We start from the raw sequence: 14141 nt of genomic DNA on the forward strand, positions 1-14141 counted from the left end.
TGCCCTGGCCAACTTCCACATCAGTTCATTGCATGTTGCTTACCTAAATTTCCCTGCAATTTCCAAAGGGGTTCAGTATCCATGCTCCTGTCCTGGCTTTTAAATGGTTGTGTGTTGTATCTGTGGCAGAGGGAGCAATCCCAGCAGGTTGGTAAAGTGCTGGGTAAGACAGTGGAAGGTGGGTTGATCCTTTAACAAACTGTTGAAAACAACAAAAGATGATATCAAATACCCCCACCCCCTGCTCACAGCCCTCTTTGGACCCACAGGGGACTGACCCCCTTCTTTTCAATTTCTGTTCAAAATGAGTATGACAGCTGCCTTGCCATGGAAAAGGTGAACCCCCATTTCTCCCTGTTTCCCATTAATTTGAAGGATGCTGCATGTACTTTTCTAACTGCTGGGCATACACATCCCTCCCTGGGGTGATGTGCTATAAATCGCTACCTCGTTTCCCTACCTAGGCAGTCTGTGGACCTGCAGGGAATACAAGCTCCTCATAATTCCCTGGCAATGTGTTTATTTATTGTATTAAGATTTATGAGGCTGATACCGAAAGAGAAATCAAGAGCTCAGTGAGCTTCCTGCAGAGGAAAATCCCAAATCGCTCACATGCAAATAGAGCGAACAGCTTCTCCTCTCTCATTTCTGTCTGGATGTTGATCAAGCAGAAAAGAAAATGAATCCCAGTACCCCATTTGCAGTACCCTATTATCCCCCGGTGCCTTCAGCGCATCCTTGCCTATAGAGAGGCAGCAGCAAGACGCCAGACTACCATGCGTAGACCCTGAGATGGTGCAGAGTCACTTGGAGGAACTGGATGCCTTTAAGTCGGCAGGGCCGGATGAGCTCCATCCGAGGGTGCTGAAGGCACTCGCCGACATCATTGCAGAGCCACTGGCAGGAATATTTGAACGCTCGTGGCACACGGGCCAAGTCCCGGAGGACTGGAAAAGGGCCAATGTGGTCCCTATTTTCAAGAAGGGGAGGAAGGAGGACCCGGGCAACTATAGGCCAGTCAGTCTCACCTCCATCCTAGGCAAAGTCAGACTTCAGTTTGATGCTCAGGTTCACTCTATGGGCCATGAAGAGGGCAAGGTGCCTATGCTTGGGGCCCACAGCAGCAAACCCACTGGATAAGGAACCACCTAAACTAGCCAGTAGGAAATGCTGCTGATGCGTGGGTTTTATATGGAGCAGGCCCAAAAGAGAATGAGCTTAGCCCCGTGGTTAGGGCGTTCTCCGGTGAAGGGGCGCCCTGGATTCCAGACCTGGCTTCAATGAATACAAGTCTTTAAAGTTAAATTGGGATATGAAAAGGAAAGATTCTGAACTATTAACCATGGCCTATGACCACAGTTAGTCCAAGGCCTCATCAGGCTAAACAAAGAGCTAATTGGTAATTGGTAACATAAAAAAAAAAAATCTGCCAATAGGTGACCGTATCCAGGGATCTTCTTAACCAAACTAATAATTTCCATAGGAGAATTAAAGCAGCCGCTATTTCACATGCAGAGTGACTGGGAAATCAGCTGCTCACTTTTTTGTTTGTAGCTTGGATGGGGATACACTGATTTGCATCGAAGTAAGTTAGGGCACTGATCTAAAAATGTAAGAAACCTGGGCTTAAATCACTGATCTTAATGATATTTTGCATTTGTACTTTTTAGTTAATTTCCTAAAGAAAAGCTCATTCTCATTAGCCAGCATAACCATGTTAAAGCGTTGATTTGCAACTAAATATAGCTTTCAGACTAAGTCTGATATTTCTGTTTTGCTAACCAGAAGCTTACTGTTCCTCTAGATGCATTTATTTAAGCAGTGACCTAGCTGTACATCATTTGTGTAGATTCTTAATTTTTGAGTATGTTTGAAAAAGGTGAATGAGTTATTTCTAATTTACTGTGAGATAATTGTGTTATTCTGGATGTGTGTCAAGTTGCATTAGGATGGAAACTAGAAACCAATTACAAATGAACACACACGGCATTTTAAAACAATGATGACAAAGATGACAATGATGCCCCAGGCATTTGCTGATAAATGTACAGAACATGGTGGGCCACACGGGACAGGACTAGGAGCAAGCTATAGGAGAGGACATTTAGGCTGGAGATTAGGGGGTGGTCATTTCTGATTAGGAGGGTGATCACACACTGGACCAGGGTGCCTAGAGAAATGGTGGAATCTCCATCCTTGGAAGTTTTCAAGAGCAGGTTGGACAGACACTTTGCTGGGATGGATGAGTTAGGGATGACCCTGTCTTCAGCAGGGTGCTGGACTAGATGACTTTGTGAGGTGCCTTCCAGCCCTGCTTTCCTATGATCCTAAGCTAGCTAGCTCAGAGAGAGAGAGAGAGAGAGAGAGCTGTTCAGGTCATCCTTGCTGTCCATATGTGTCACCTGTTGGGATGAATGGGAGGGATAACTTAATTTCCAGTCTTTTTAAGGCCTTCACAGTTAACTTGAATATACCTCAGCTCATGGACAGCACTACTGGTATTGCACTCACCTTCTTGAAGTAACTTATTACCTTTATCTCTGTGGCCAGGATGTGCCTTTGCAGCTTCTCCATGTGAGCTCCTGCTTGACAGGGGAAGAAGGGAAAACAGAACGGCATGGGAGCAAGCCTGGGATCCTGCCCCACCACAGGAGTTAGCTGGTGGGTGATTGCTGCTAAGAAAGACCGTGAGCCTGCTGCCCCTTGCAGAGCACCCCATGGTAAGCTCAGGGTGGTTGTGCTTCCTCACAAGCCTAAGCGAGGCTGCCCATGGGCACAGGTGACGTTATATGGGGCACCGTGCTAGGCAATCACGTGCCCTCCATTACTGTGACTGGTGCAGGGATGGACAGAGAGTGAGTCTGAGGCAGCGTGACCTTGAGCATGAGTTACAGTGGCCAAGTAATGTGTTTCCTGCTCCGGGCCAGTCTGTGTTACTAGGCCCTCTCACGAACCCCAAATCGGGGTTCTCCTGGCTCCTGGTCCAGTTCTACAGCTTTTATCGTTATTTGTTCGAATTACAGTCAGAGCCAGAGGTGTCATGGCCGATCAGGGCTCCTGTCTGCGGGACACCACCACAGGCAGTTCCTGCTGTGCTGAATGGCCCAAACAGAGAAAAGAAGGCTTACAATCACTCTCACTTTGTTAGACAGAGAATTAGGCCTCAGAAGTCATGGAGCTCATCCATCAGCAATTGAACCCAGGTCACCTCCCCCTGCTCCCTTACCCTCACTCCAGCCTTTGTACACTGGCTTCTTTCACTGCAAGACCCTGCCCTATGTAAGTAAGATCAAGCCAAAAGGGCTTGTAGTTATTCCTTGTAATAATCCCAATAAATGCATTTAAAGGAAGAGATAACCCAGCCCACTTCTTGTCTATACCAGAGCACGATCTGGCCTACTTGTCATCTATGCCAGAGTACTCTCGTGCCCAGTCCATCAATGCAATTTGTTGAGCACGCACCATGCTTCCCATCATGGCAGCTGACACTGTCAAGCTCACAGTCTGTTGTTGGGGGACTGGTTAATTAGGATTTGTTATAGGATTGCTAAGGTTAAAATAAACTCTTATATGTTGTTGTTCAGAAACACATGTAGGGGTAATATTACACATAAATATGGTGCGGGGGGGCTGGACTTGATGATCTCATGAGGTCTCTTCCAGCCCCTAATGTCTATGAAATCTATGAAATATAATATAATATAATATAATATAATGAAATGACAAGAAGATTCCTTCTGCCATTAGGGCTGAACATATAACGGCTGTTTAGAGGTACAAATTACATAGGCCTGGTAATTAGGCAGCTGGAGCACAGAAACTGCATCCCTCATTTGTAGGCACTGGAAAGGGGCTCAGTTTCCTTTTAGACCCCACCAAACGTTCATTAAATAGCCAGTGGGATCTGAACAATTGTGGCTCTGACCCCCCACACTGGGCAGCCTGGTGTTAGAACAAACCATGCAAGTCCTCTGGCTCTCTTTCATTTTAGAGTTCAGTCCTGCCAAGGATTAAAAGGAAAACATTTCCATGCACTTCCTCCAAGAAGAGGCTCTGCTAACTCATCTAGAACTGTCCCTGATGTCTCAGTCTGGGCTGGGCAGGGACCGGAGAGAGCTCGTTGGCCTGGAGCCACCTGATTCCTCACTGGGTCCAGCTGTGCTTCCTGCTCCTCCTGGCTGCAGGCAACCCAGCTGCAAGATACAGGCCCGGCACTCTCAGGGGACTGCAAACTGCTCAGTGTCCCACAAGCCTATGGTTATGCCTGCTCTCTCGATGGCTGGCTACTGGTGCCTCTTAGTTCCTGCCTTGAGCTTTGCCCTGGTTCCTGTTTTGAGTGGTCTCCCAGCTCCTACCCTGGTTCCTGTCTCCGCCCTGACTTTGCTTCCAGCCTAGTGCTCTGCTCTTGCCTTGATCCCTCTGTCTTCTGCCTCCTAGCAGCGTTGGAATAAGGTTTCCCCCTCTGGACTGATGTTGCCTGATATTGCCCCTGGGCCTTCAAAGTAGGGGATGGTCTTAACTGTTAGGGCAGATTGCCCTCATCCTGCTTCATGATGGCCTGCAACATGTTGTCTCCCATCTCCTCCACTGCCAAGTCCAAAGCTTTTTCCTTTAATTAGGAGGGAGATAGAAATTCTGCAATTAAATTCCCCCCCTCTAGCAAAATGGCTTATATGACCCATAACTCTTCAGTGGTTAATAGCAGCCAAGAGCATTTTCCCATATGGTTCTGTAGGGCTCCATGATCCCGTATAGCTGCAAACAAAAACAGACCTTCATTGCTGCTGTTAACAGCTACGTAGGGATGAAAACAGCCTGGGTGCTGACTCAATGGACAATGCTTTTCCGCTGTGTGCTGCCTTTCGAACTGTAGTAGGAAACAGCCAACCACATATTTTTCCAAGGTTGACAAAGAATTAATCTAGGAGATCTCAGTACAGCAATTCTTTTTATATTTTAGAGAGGTGGAGGGAGACTGAGAACAAGCAAGCAGTATTTGGGGTGGATCGGAGAGGTTCTGTTGGGCCAGGAGCCAGCCGGTGGGCAGCAGTGGCATTGCTGGCCTCTGCCTCTCCCTCTTTCACCCCCTCCCTGGATTGGTTTTGATGGGTCCAAAATGGGCTCCATTGTTTTAGCTTGTCCCTGTTAATGCTCCATGGTGAGCTACAAGGGCAAATGCAGTTCACACTGATTTAATGCATGTGACCCCAAAGTGGTACTGATTTCACCAGTGGGACTCAAAGTCCCACCTGCAGATTGACATGGTGAAACTTGGTGTGTGCACAAGGCTGAGAGGTGACATGCTTGTCTCGAAAAGCAGTGTGGCCTTGTGGGCAGGCAGCTAGACTGAGAGTTCATGGATGTGTGCCACATCTGGATCTGCGCCCGAGAGACTATGGGGCCTGGAGAAATCCTCCTGTCACACATGAAATCATTAACCTGACCTTGTGTTTGTCACGTCCGGGGCTGTGTTGCGAGCTTCGATGTCTCTGAGTGATTTTGCAGCCGTTCTGTTCAGATTGGTTTCAAAAGTGTCCAATGTTCATTCAACTAGGAAGCGTCTACACCTATCCAATCTCTCTGCTGAATGCGAGTGGTTGTAGCTGGATCCCCCGTCCTCCTTGCCTTTTCCTGCAAACGTCTTTCTTCCTTTGAAGTTCAGTCATTCCAACTACCTTTAGGCTTAACTTAGGGAGGCCTTACAGGGGCGTTGTTCCTACAACACACAGCGCCTTTAATTTGATCTGGTGGACTGAAGAGAGCAATGTATGTCAATCTACTGCTCTCAAAATCCAGTGCCTGCAGAGCTCTGGCTGGCGGGTCGGTCTACCACATTAGGGACTTTAGACCTCGTTCATAATGAAACTATAATCCCCGATGGACAGACCTGCAACTTCTGCAAAGGGGATCTGTGGCTCAAAAATCGAGTCACCTCAAGAGCCATCAATGTCTTGCTAGGTCTTGAGACATCATTTTAAGTCACTTGAAGACCCATCAATGAGCCGTGGTAGAGATCATGCTGGAATCGAGTAATTGCCAAAGAGGATGACATAATCAAAGCACAAGTTAAACTTTTTTCTCATCTGGAGTGTGACATCACCAGTCTAAGATCCCCGGTTATCCACAATGCAAGGTGGTTTCCAGAAACTAAAGCCAGTGATTTGGCACCTGGTTGGAGAGAGGTTATGGATGCCTGGTGATTATACTTTAACTCTTAAGGTTGTGTGCTCTGAAATATACAGTCGCATGTGGGGTTTTTAATTATTTTTCTGATTTTGTAGGTTTCAAGAGCACCTCTTAACGCATAGGATTTTTAATAGTGCCCCAGGGTGACTGGTCCAGAGCAGAGCAATGAGCATATGTAGCTCCAGTTGCAATCTGCTTTCTTCCTCCAAGCGACAGCGTTCGCAGCACAATCATAACATCATCCATGACAGTTGTTGACCCTCGGGTCAATACATGGTAATATGTCTTTTAATTACTGAGGTCATTACTTCCACTGATGCACGCTCTACATGACTGAATCCAACGAGCTCTTCATTAATGTTCGTGTCATCCATGTATCAGAAAGAAAACTATTGCTCAGAAGCACTGAGAAATCTCTCCCGCAGTTGTAAGAGAACTTCTTGTTGTGATCACCTCTGGATAATTGGATTCATGAATATTGCTTGACCCTCTTCTTCAGTCACCTTCAGACACCGGGATCCTATGCCGCCTGCAAACAAAGCGGCTGAATAAAGTTGCTGTCAAGTTCTGAACATGAGGGTGAATGCTGTGCTTGTTCGGCATAACAGCCTCAGAGTGCCAACCCTCGTCTGGCAAGGAAACAAGTGCAACTTAGTGTTTTAATTAAGAGCTTCCTGTTTCCTCCTGTCTCTTGAGGGCACTGAAAAGGTCACACATCACCCGTAATCTTTCTGATCTCCTGAAGAATATTAACCACCTCATGGGAACACAGAGAAGCCTGGTGCCTATTAAAGGTGGGGTTGAGCATTTTTTCTGATGAGGATCTCTCCTCATTGAGACTTGACTTGGGCTGGTGCCTGGATTTTAACTCCGAGCCCTCGGCCATGCGTAGACAAAATGAGGGGCATGTGTGCACAATGCTTTAAAGTGGGTGAAATGCTTTTGCACTGCTTTAATGGTGTTGGTGTTTGCACACGTTGGCGGCAGATTGCACAGTAATTCCAGCTGCTGTAGCAAATTTGGCGGTGTAATGCACCTTAAATGACTTGGGGCGCAGCAAACTAAAACTCCTCCAAGGAGTTTTAGTTTGCTGCCTTACAGTTTTTGAGCGAAGCACCGGGCTCTGTGCAGCCCAGGGGCTCTGCAGGAAGCCCATGCAGCCAGCCTGACACCAGCCCAGGAAGGCAGGCTCTGCCCAAGAAAAATAAAAGTGGCGATCTTTTTTTTCCCCCCCGGATCCTGCCTGCGTGGCTGAGCTGCACAGGGCCCAGTGCTTCCTTCTGCAGCTGTGGTGCCCCTGGGGACTACCCAAGCTGGGAGCCTGCGGGCGGGTGCCACCTGGGGGGCGCTGCCACTGCCATGGAAAGAAGCAGTAGCCCACGCTGCAACCCAGGGACTGGTCCATCTGCTGGCAGCTTGCCCACCACCGGAGAGGCAGGTAAGTGAGTGTGCACAACACGGGGGTTTAAGGGGCCCTAAATTGTAGCAATGTTTTAAAAAACTCACCGCTTCAATTTAGGGCCCCGTTTCATCTACACATGCCCCTCTACTCCACACACACACACACACACACACACACAGAGTCTTTTACCCAGGTTTTTCTGTGCGTTGAACCTGGCTTGCTTACCTGAGGGAATCTGCTTAAAGCTGGATTTTGCTTGAAGTCAAGTGCTAACCCCCGAGTCAGTAGGATGGACAAAGCCAGTTCTGCACCGTTGGGGTCACTGGAGCAGCCTGACAAAATGCCATTTTGGAGAACATTGACCTAGTGTGCTGCTAACTGGCCAGGAGATCGCACCAGGGTGCTGGCTGCCCTCATGTCAGGAGTCTGGGCAGTGGGCAGACACAGGAGCCCCAGCTGACCCTGATAGCTTGTGTAGACTGCGGCTGCCTGAGGGCCCTCAGCTGGTTCCTGTTAAAGTGCTTGGTTGTGGCTTACAAGGTTCCTTGGGTGAATTTGATATCTTTTATTAGACCAACCCAAATAGTTGGAGAATAGTTATTAAGCAAGCTTTTGAGTTCAAAAACCCTTCATCAGGCTAAGGAAGTTTCAGCAGTTGGTGTGTGCTCTTCCTGGATGGAATGAAAATGGTTGTGGCTTATGCATTTAAGCAGAAGCCCTTGAAATATTCTATGGACTTGTAATAGGACAGCTTCTTTTTCTGGCCACTCCAGTGCTTTTGATTCCTGGTTTCCTAGTCCTGGTTCTTGATTCCCAATCTTTGGTTCCTGCTGCCTGGCTTCTGCTTCCATCCCTACCTAGCCCCTAGTGTTTGGACCCCCTGGCTCTCGGACTCCCTGGACGCATCTATACGAGACACTAACTACTCGGTAGCCTAATAACATTGCACAGTAACGTGCAGGGCAAAAACTGTTCTAATATGCTACTGCACAGTAGTATTTAGATACTGTGCAGTTTGTGTCACTAAAAAGCCATGCACTGATGCTTTTACCGCGCATTGATTTAATACTTGGTTATACAAGTACTAAACTTAAAGTGCAGTAACTATGGTGCAGTAATGAACATGTAGACGTGCCCCCCTGACTTTTGACTCCTCAACTCAACATTTCTTAGGCCTGTGCCGTTAACCCCTGAAACCTGCTCGCCCATGTCTGGGCTGTGGCCCTGATACAACAGATGTGAATTTGGTAAGAAATGCAATTCTGGGAAATGCCCAGGGAATAAGCCTCTTTGTGAGAGAATCTTTCAGAGGGTGGCAGTGTGGGGAGAGAATAAAAACCTAGAGGGTACCGTCCACAAATTGAATACTAGAAATGTGTCAGGAAGCACACATCCACCTGTCCTGCTCTGAGGAGTCTGACAGAGTTCTTGGTGCTTCCCTAAGCACAGAGTCTGCTGTGTTGCCTGAAGTGAAACCGTTTAATTTTTTAGACTCAGGACTGGAGGGGATACAGGTGTCAGTGGGACAGAGCCCAGAACGGACCACATGGCCAGAGTAATGGGAGAACATCCTTAGGTCAGAGGACCTGGGCTGTTTGGGGATGGGCCCAAGGAACAGAACAAGCAGCATCCAAATGGGACCCAGGTAAGATACTGCTGCCACCCTTGTTACGGAGGGGAAATTGTATCATAAATAAGAGACTTACAGCCAATGCCATTATTGTTGCAGAGGATATTATGTGCTGTTGGGCATCCCTTAGAGGTGGAAGCTTTGGCACTCTTTCTTTGCCTCCACAAGTGATTCAAGTTGGTTTCCAACAGGGGAATGGAAGATGGGAGCAGAATTAAACAGGCTTGTAGTGACTTATCCTGGCTAGGATTTAACCAGCCACTACTAACAAAAATGCACTGAAAGCTCAGATTACAGGCTTAGAAAAGAACCATGTCTATCACACTGTTCATAGTTTTCTTTTGCTGGTACTAGCATTAAGGTGCTAGAGACAGAGAAGGGGGCAAAGTGGTGGTGGCACTGCACAATCAAAGGATGAGGTGTTGTCTGAGTGGCTGTTTTCTTTGGTAGCCAGGGAGTTGCATACTTCATTGCCAGTTACTTCAAGTTACTATGTCATGCAGCCACCGGACAAGTCTGGGGTGGGATGGACTAGCATTCAATGCAGCCTTGGAGTAGAAGGCAGCATGGGTAGATGTGCCCTATTCACTTCATCCTACTGTTAATGTGCACTTCCATTACCAGAGAGACGTTTCTACAGCATCACGCTTCCTGGTCTCCCTAACTTCTTCTGTTGCCCTGGCCCCAATTTGTGCTATGTGCAGAAGCACAGCTGCCAAAAGTACAAGTCAGTCAGATCCCATTATAAGGACCTGAGTCTATCAAGACTTGGAGGAAAAGCTTCCCACCAAAACCAAACCAGAAACTGGATCTGATACAGGAAGTCCTCAACTTACAACGTTTCGAGTTACAACGTTTCGAGTTACAACGTTTTGCATTTACAACGTTTATAAATTGACACCCTGTTTCAACTTTACAATGCCAGTTTCGACTGGCGGGGAGTGTGCTGCGCTCTGCCAGCGCTGCCTGGCATGGCAGGTGCAGGGGTCCTGGGGAATGGGACCCCACTGCTGCTGCTGCCCTCCCCAGCGCAGGCCGCGCCCCCTTGCTGGGAACAGCCTGGTGCAGCCTCAGCTCCAGCCCGCAATGGCAGCCTGCCCTGCCCCACGCAGATCCAGGGGCACATGCCCCCCATGCCTCCCAGGGTGCACGTAGCAGCAGGAGCCATGCCCCCCAGGACAAGCCACTCATGGCTCAGTCCCGTGCCCCACCCCGAGCACCTGCATCAGCCCCCTAGACCCACTCCCTCTGTCACCGCTGCACGCGCGTCCTTCCCCACCCCTGCTCCAGCCACAGGAAGCCCACAGACAGGCTGCCTTGTGGACCTACCACTGCCCTGTATTTGGGGGGTCTGAGCCTCACTAGCTCCCCCTTCTGCTGCCTATGGGTGATGCGGAGAAGCAGGAGTACCTGGGCATGGGGAGGCGGCACACAGTGGGGCCCTGTCCCCTGTGCTGCCACTTCCCAAGTACTCCCGCTTCTCCGTGCTGCCTCCGCGTACCCCCAGTTGACAACCCCTGGCTTAGTCTAAGACGATTCATGCTTAAAAGCTGTGCTACAGGAGGCACAAAGTATAAATAAATAATAATAAAACTACTGAAAATCAGGGTGAGCAGAAAGGGGAACCTTATTTTCCAAATCTATGCACAGGGGAAGAATTGAGTTGTGATGAATGGGGAGTCTCTGAAATACCAGCAGTATCAGGCACCTGGCATTTGGTTACTATTGCAGGTGGTGGCAGGGACAGCACAGTGCATCAGCCAGCAGAAAATGAGCTTTCAGTGGCTACCAGGGTAGTTTTTGTCTTCACAATCAGTCATGTTTTAAGTGAGTTCATAGTAGCACCTTGAAAACACCCACTCTTTGTACTTCACTCGTCACGTGGGAAGAATGGACTAGACTTACAGAATTAAATATATATGGGCACAATCCCAGTCTGACAAGCAGGGATCCTTAGCTGGCTTCTTGCTTTAAGACAGTTGAATGTGGCAGGATGAAGAATGGGATCAGCCCTCACCTGAGCTCTGGATTACTTTGGAAACCCATTTCTTTTCTGGTTTAATGATATAATTTCCTGCTTTCATGTCTCACCCACAGACTATGACAAGGAAAAGGCTGCTACTAAGATGGCAGCTGGAAGTCCTTTGTCCCCAGGCATGATGGGATTGGAACCAGGGACTGTGAAACAACGTCCAAAGAACTGTGGTTCCATGGAAATGCCTATGGAGGGGTCGGGGATAAAGAAGAGAAGTTTGGGCGTCAGGAGAGGAGTGGTGGCTGTCTGGACCTATTCCAGCTCTCTCGGAAGAGAAGGACTTGGAAGTCCTCATGACCAGAATGGCAGAGAAATTGAGCAACCTCCAGTTGAGACGGGGGTCCACTGCCAGCCCAGCTGCAGACAGAGCAGGAGAAGCAGAGACAGGTGAGGCTCACCCAGGCACACTGAATTCCTCTTCTCAAGAGAAGGAGGCCTTGCTGGGTGAGCCACCTTCATAGAATCAGACAACCATAGAAAATGAGGGACCTCAGGAGGTCACATCTAGCCCAATCCCATACTCAATGCAGGACCAGCCCCAACTAGATCATCCCAGCCAGAGCTTTGTCTAGCTGGGTTTTGAAAACCTCCAAGGATGGAGATGTCACCACCTCTCTGGGTAACCTGTTTCAGTGTTTTACTATCCTCCTAGTGAGAAAATTCCCCCTAATATCTAACCTAAACCTCCCTTGCTGCAACTTGAGCCCATTGCTCCTTGTTCTGTCATCTGCCACCACTGAGAATAGCCTAGCATCATCCTCTTTCAAACCCCTCTTCAGGTAGTTGAAAACTGCTATTCTGTCTTCTCTCAGTCTCCTCTTCTCTAGACTAAATAAGCTCATTTCCCCCAGCCTTTCCTTATAAATTGTGTCCCCCAGTCCCCTAACCATTTTTGTCGCCCTCCACTGGACTCTCCAATTTGTCCACATCCTTTCTGCAGTGGGGGGCCCAAAACCGAACACAGGACTCCAGATGTGGCCTCACCAGTGCAGAATAGAGGGGAATAATTACTTCCCTTGACCTACTGGCAACACACCTACCAATGCAGTCCAGGATGCCATTAGCCTTCTTGGCAACTAGGCCACACTGCTGACTCATATCCAGGTTATTGTCCACTGTGACCCCCAGGGCCTTTTCTTTCTTTCTTGGGAAGAGAGGATCCAGACCTTGGAGAGACCTCCAATATGAGAGAGGAGGGAGGACTTTGAGCAACTGGGAATTGTACCCCGCCTTGAACTAAAGAGAACAAATCGCAAGTTGTACCTGCTCCAGTAACTAGTGTGGGGGACCCTTCCTGTGTGTTAGCCAATGGCTGTCTAATGTAAAATCAATAAGCAGTCCAGGGAGAAGAACCCAGCCTGCCCTCCACCCACCTGAGTGTCCTACCTGTAGGCTGCAGACCGAGGCTTGCTCTCACTGACTATCTTCCTGACCCAGTAGTAATTGCCATCTTGGCTACCAAGTGTTTCAGCTTCAGGAACCTAAGTGGTTGGAAGCGCGTCCTGTGTAGCTCTGACTCAGGTGTGTACGCTCTGGGGAGGGAGTGGGAGATCCCCCATTCTGCATGTCTCCTATTAGCTTGCTCTAGACCGCTGCCTGCTCAGTGCCTGGGCTCTCTAGAGTGCCTCACTGTCCCCCAGGCATCTAACTCTTTGTACCCTCAAGGACAAATTTAGTAATGTCCCCTTAAAGGCAGTGATTATCATAGTATCCTAGTGCTTAGGGTCGGAAGGGACCTAAGCAGATCAGAAACAGATCATGCCCCGGGCAGGAATGGGTGCCAGGGTCACATCACCCCAGCCAAAGTTGTTGTGGAGTTTTATTGCTCTGAGAAAGAGGCTGTTGTGAGGAAGAGAGGAATGAATTATTCCTGAGCAGTTGCTTCATGTTACTGACACACATCCATAATCAAGGAAAGCTCTTAGGTGAGCTCATTTTTTTTGTCCAGATGCCTGTAGCATCATTCCACCAGGAAAACAACACCAGTCTATCAACATGCTGATGAGATCAATTAAGCTATATTCTCAATTTGAAGTGCAGGCTCATTATTCCAGCTAGATCCATCCTTTGCAGTAAATATTATGTCCATTAATGCTGACAACCAAGTTGGCTGCCTTAGATTTTTGCTACCCAGGCTTCCCGGAGAGTTAAGAAAAATAGCAGAATGTGTTGATCAGGACAGGAGGCTGTAAAGTCGGGTCGAGGTTAAGTTTTAAAGTGCTGTTCCTGTCATTATTGCAGCTGGAGCTCTGTTATGGATGTAGAGCATCTTGAACAACCCCATCCAGAACGCTCAGCAGTGTCAGGCCCATCCCCAAATCCTGTACAACTAGTGTATTTGTCAGTGTTCATCAGGGCAGCATTTCTCATCATCACTCATGTATATTGAAGGCTCAATGGGTGTGCCTATATGTGCAGTTAATGTGGAGCAATAAACTCCAGCGTTTATTATGCTGGAGTTTATTGCTTCTAGCTGTGCTGCTTGAACATGTGCCTGGGAGCAACTTTATTTATGCACAGCACGTGGAGCCAGGTTGAAGCAGCCCCAGCTGGCAGGCAGCCCTGGGAGTTTTCCTGCCAGCCTGGAGGGGCTGTGGAGGGGCTGGCTGGGGCACAAAGGTGCTCCAGTGCAGGGCTAGCTGGCAGGCAGCCCCTGCGCTGAAGCACCCTGGTGCCCCAGCCAGTCCCGTCAGTGTCTACACATCCACTGCTGTGCATGAAAAAACTCCGCAGCAAGATAGTACTTGTATTTACAAGTTTATCAGTTTACTCCAGCTTAATAGCCCCATACCTGTAGATACTGAGACATTTATTGTGGAGCTAATTAGTTAACTCCACAGTAACATCTTGTGTAGACTCGCCCAGTGAGTAGTAAACAGGTACCTATC

The 14141-nt window shown here is 48.4% G+C and overlaps 1 long non-coding RNA gene across 1 annotated transcript; it reads right to left on the reverse strand.

Moving 5' to 3' along the window:
- Positions 1-2352: 2352 nt before the first annotated feature.
- Positions 2353-8009, reverse strand: LOC106722329. Its single transcript, XR_001358221.1, has 3 exons — positions 7814-8009; positions 2512-2582; positions 2353-2402 (listed from the first exon to the last, which is right to left on the reverse strand). It is a non-coding gene; the product is annotated as an uncharacterized LOC106722329 (long non-coding RNA).
- Positions 8010-14141: the final 6132 nt, after the last annotated feature.

The sequence above is a fragment of the Alligator sinensis genome, unplaced genomic scaffold (assembly GCF_000455745.1).
Source record: "Alligator sinensis unplaced genomic scaffold, ASM45574v1 scaffold708_1, whole genome shotgun sequence".
Classification (NCBI taxonomy): Eukaryota; Metazoa; Chordata; order Crocodylia; family Alligatoridae; genus Alligator; species Alligator sinensis.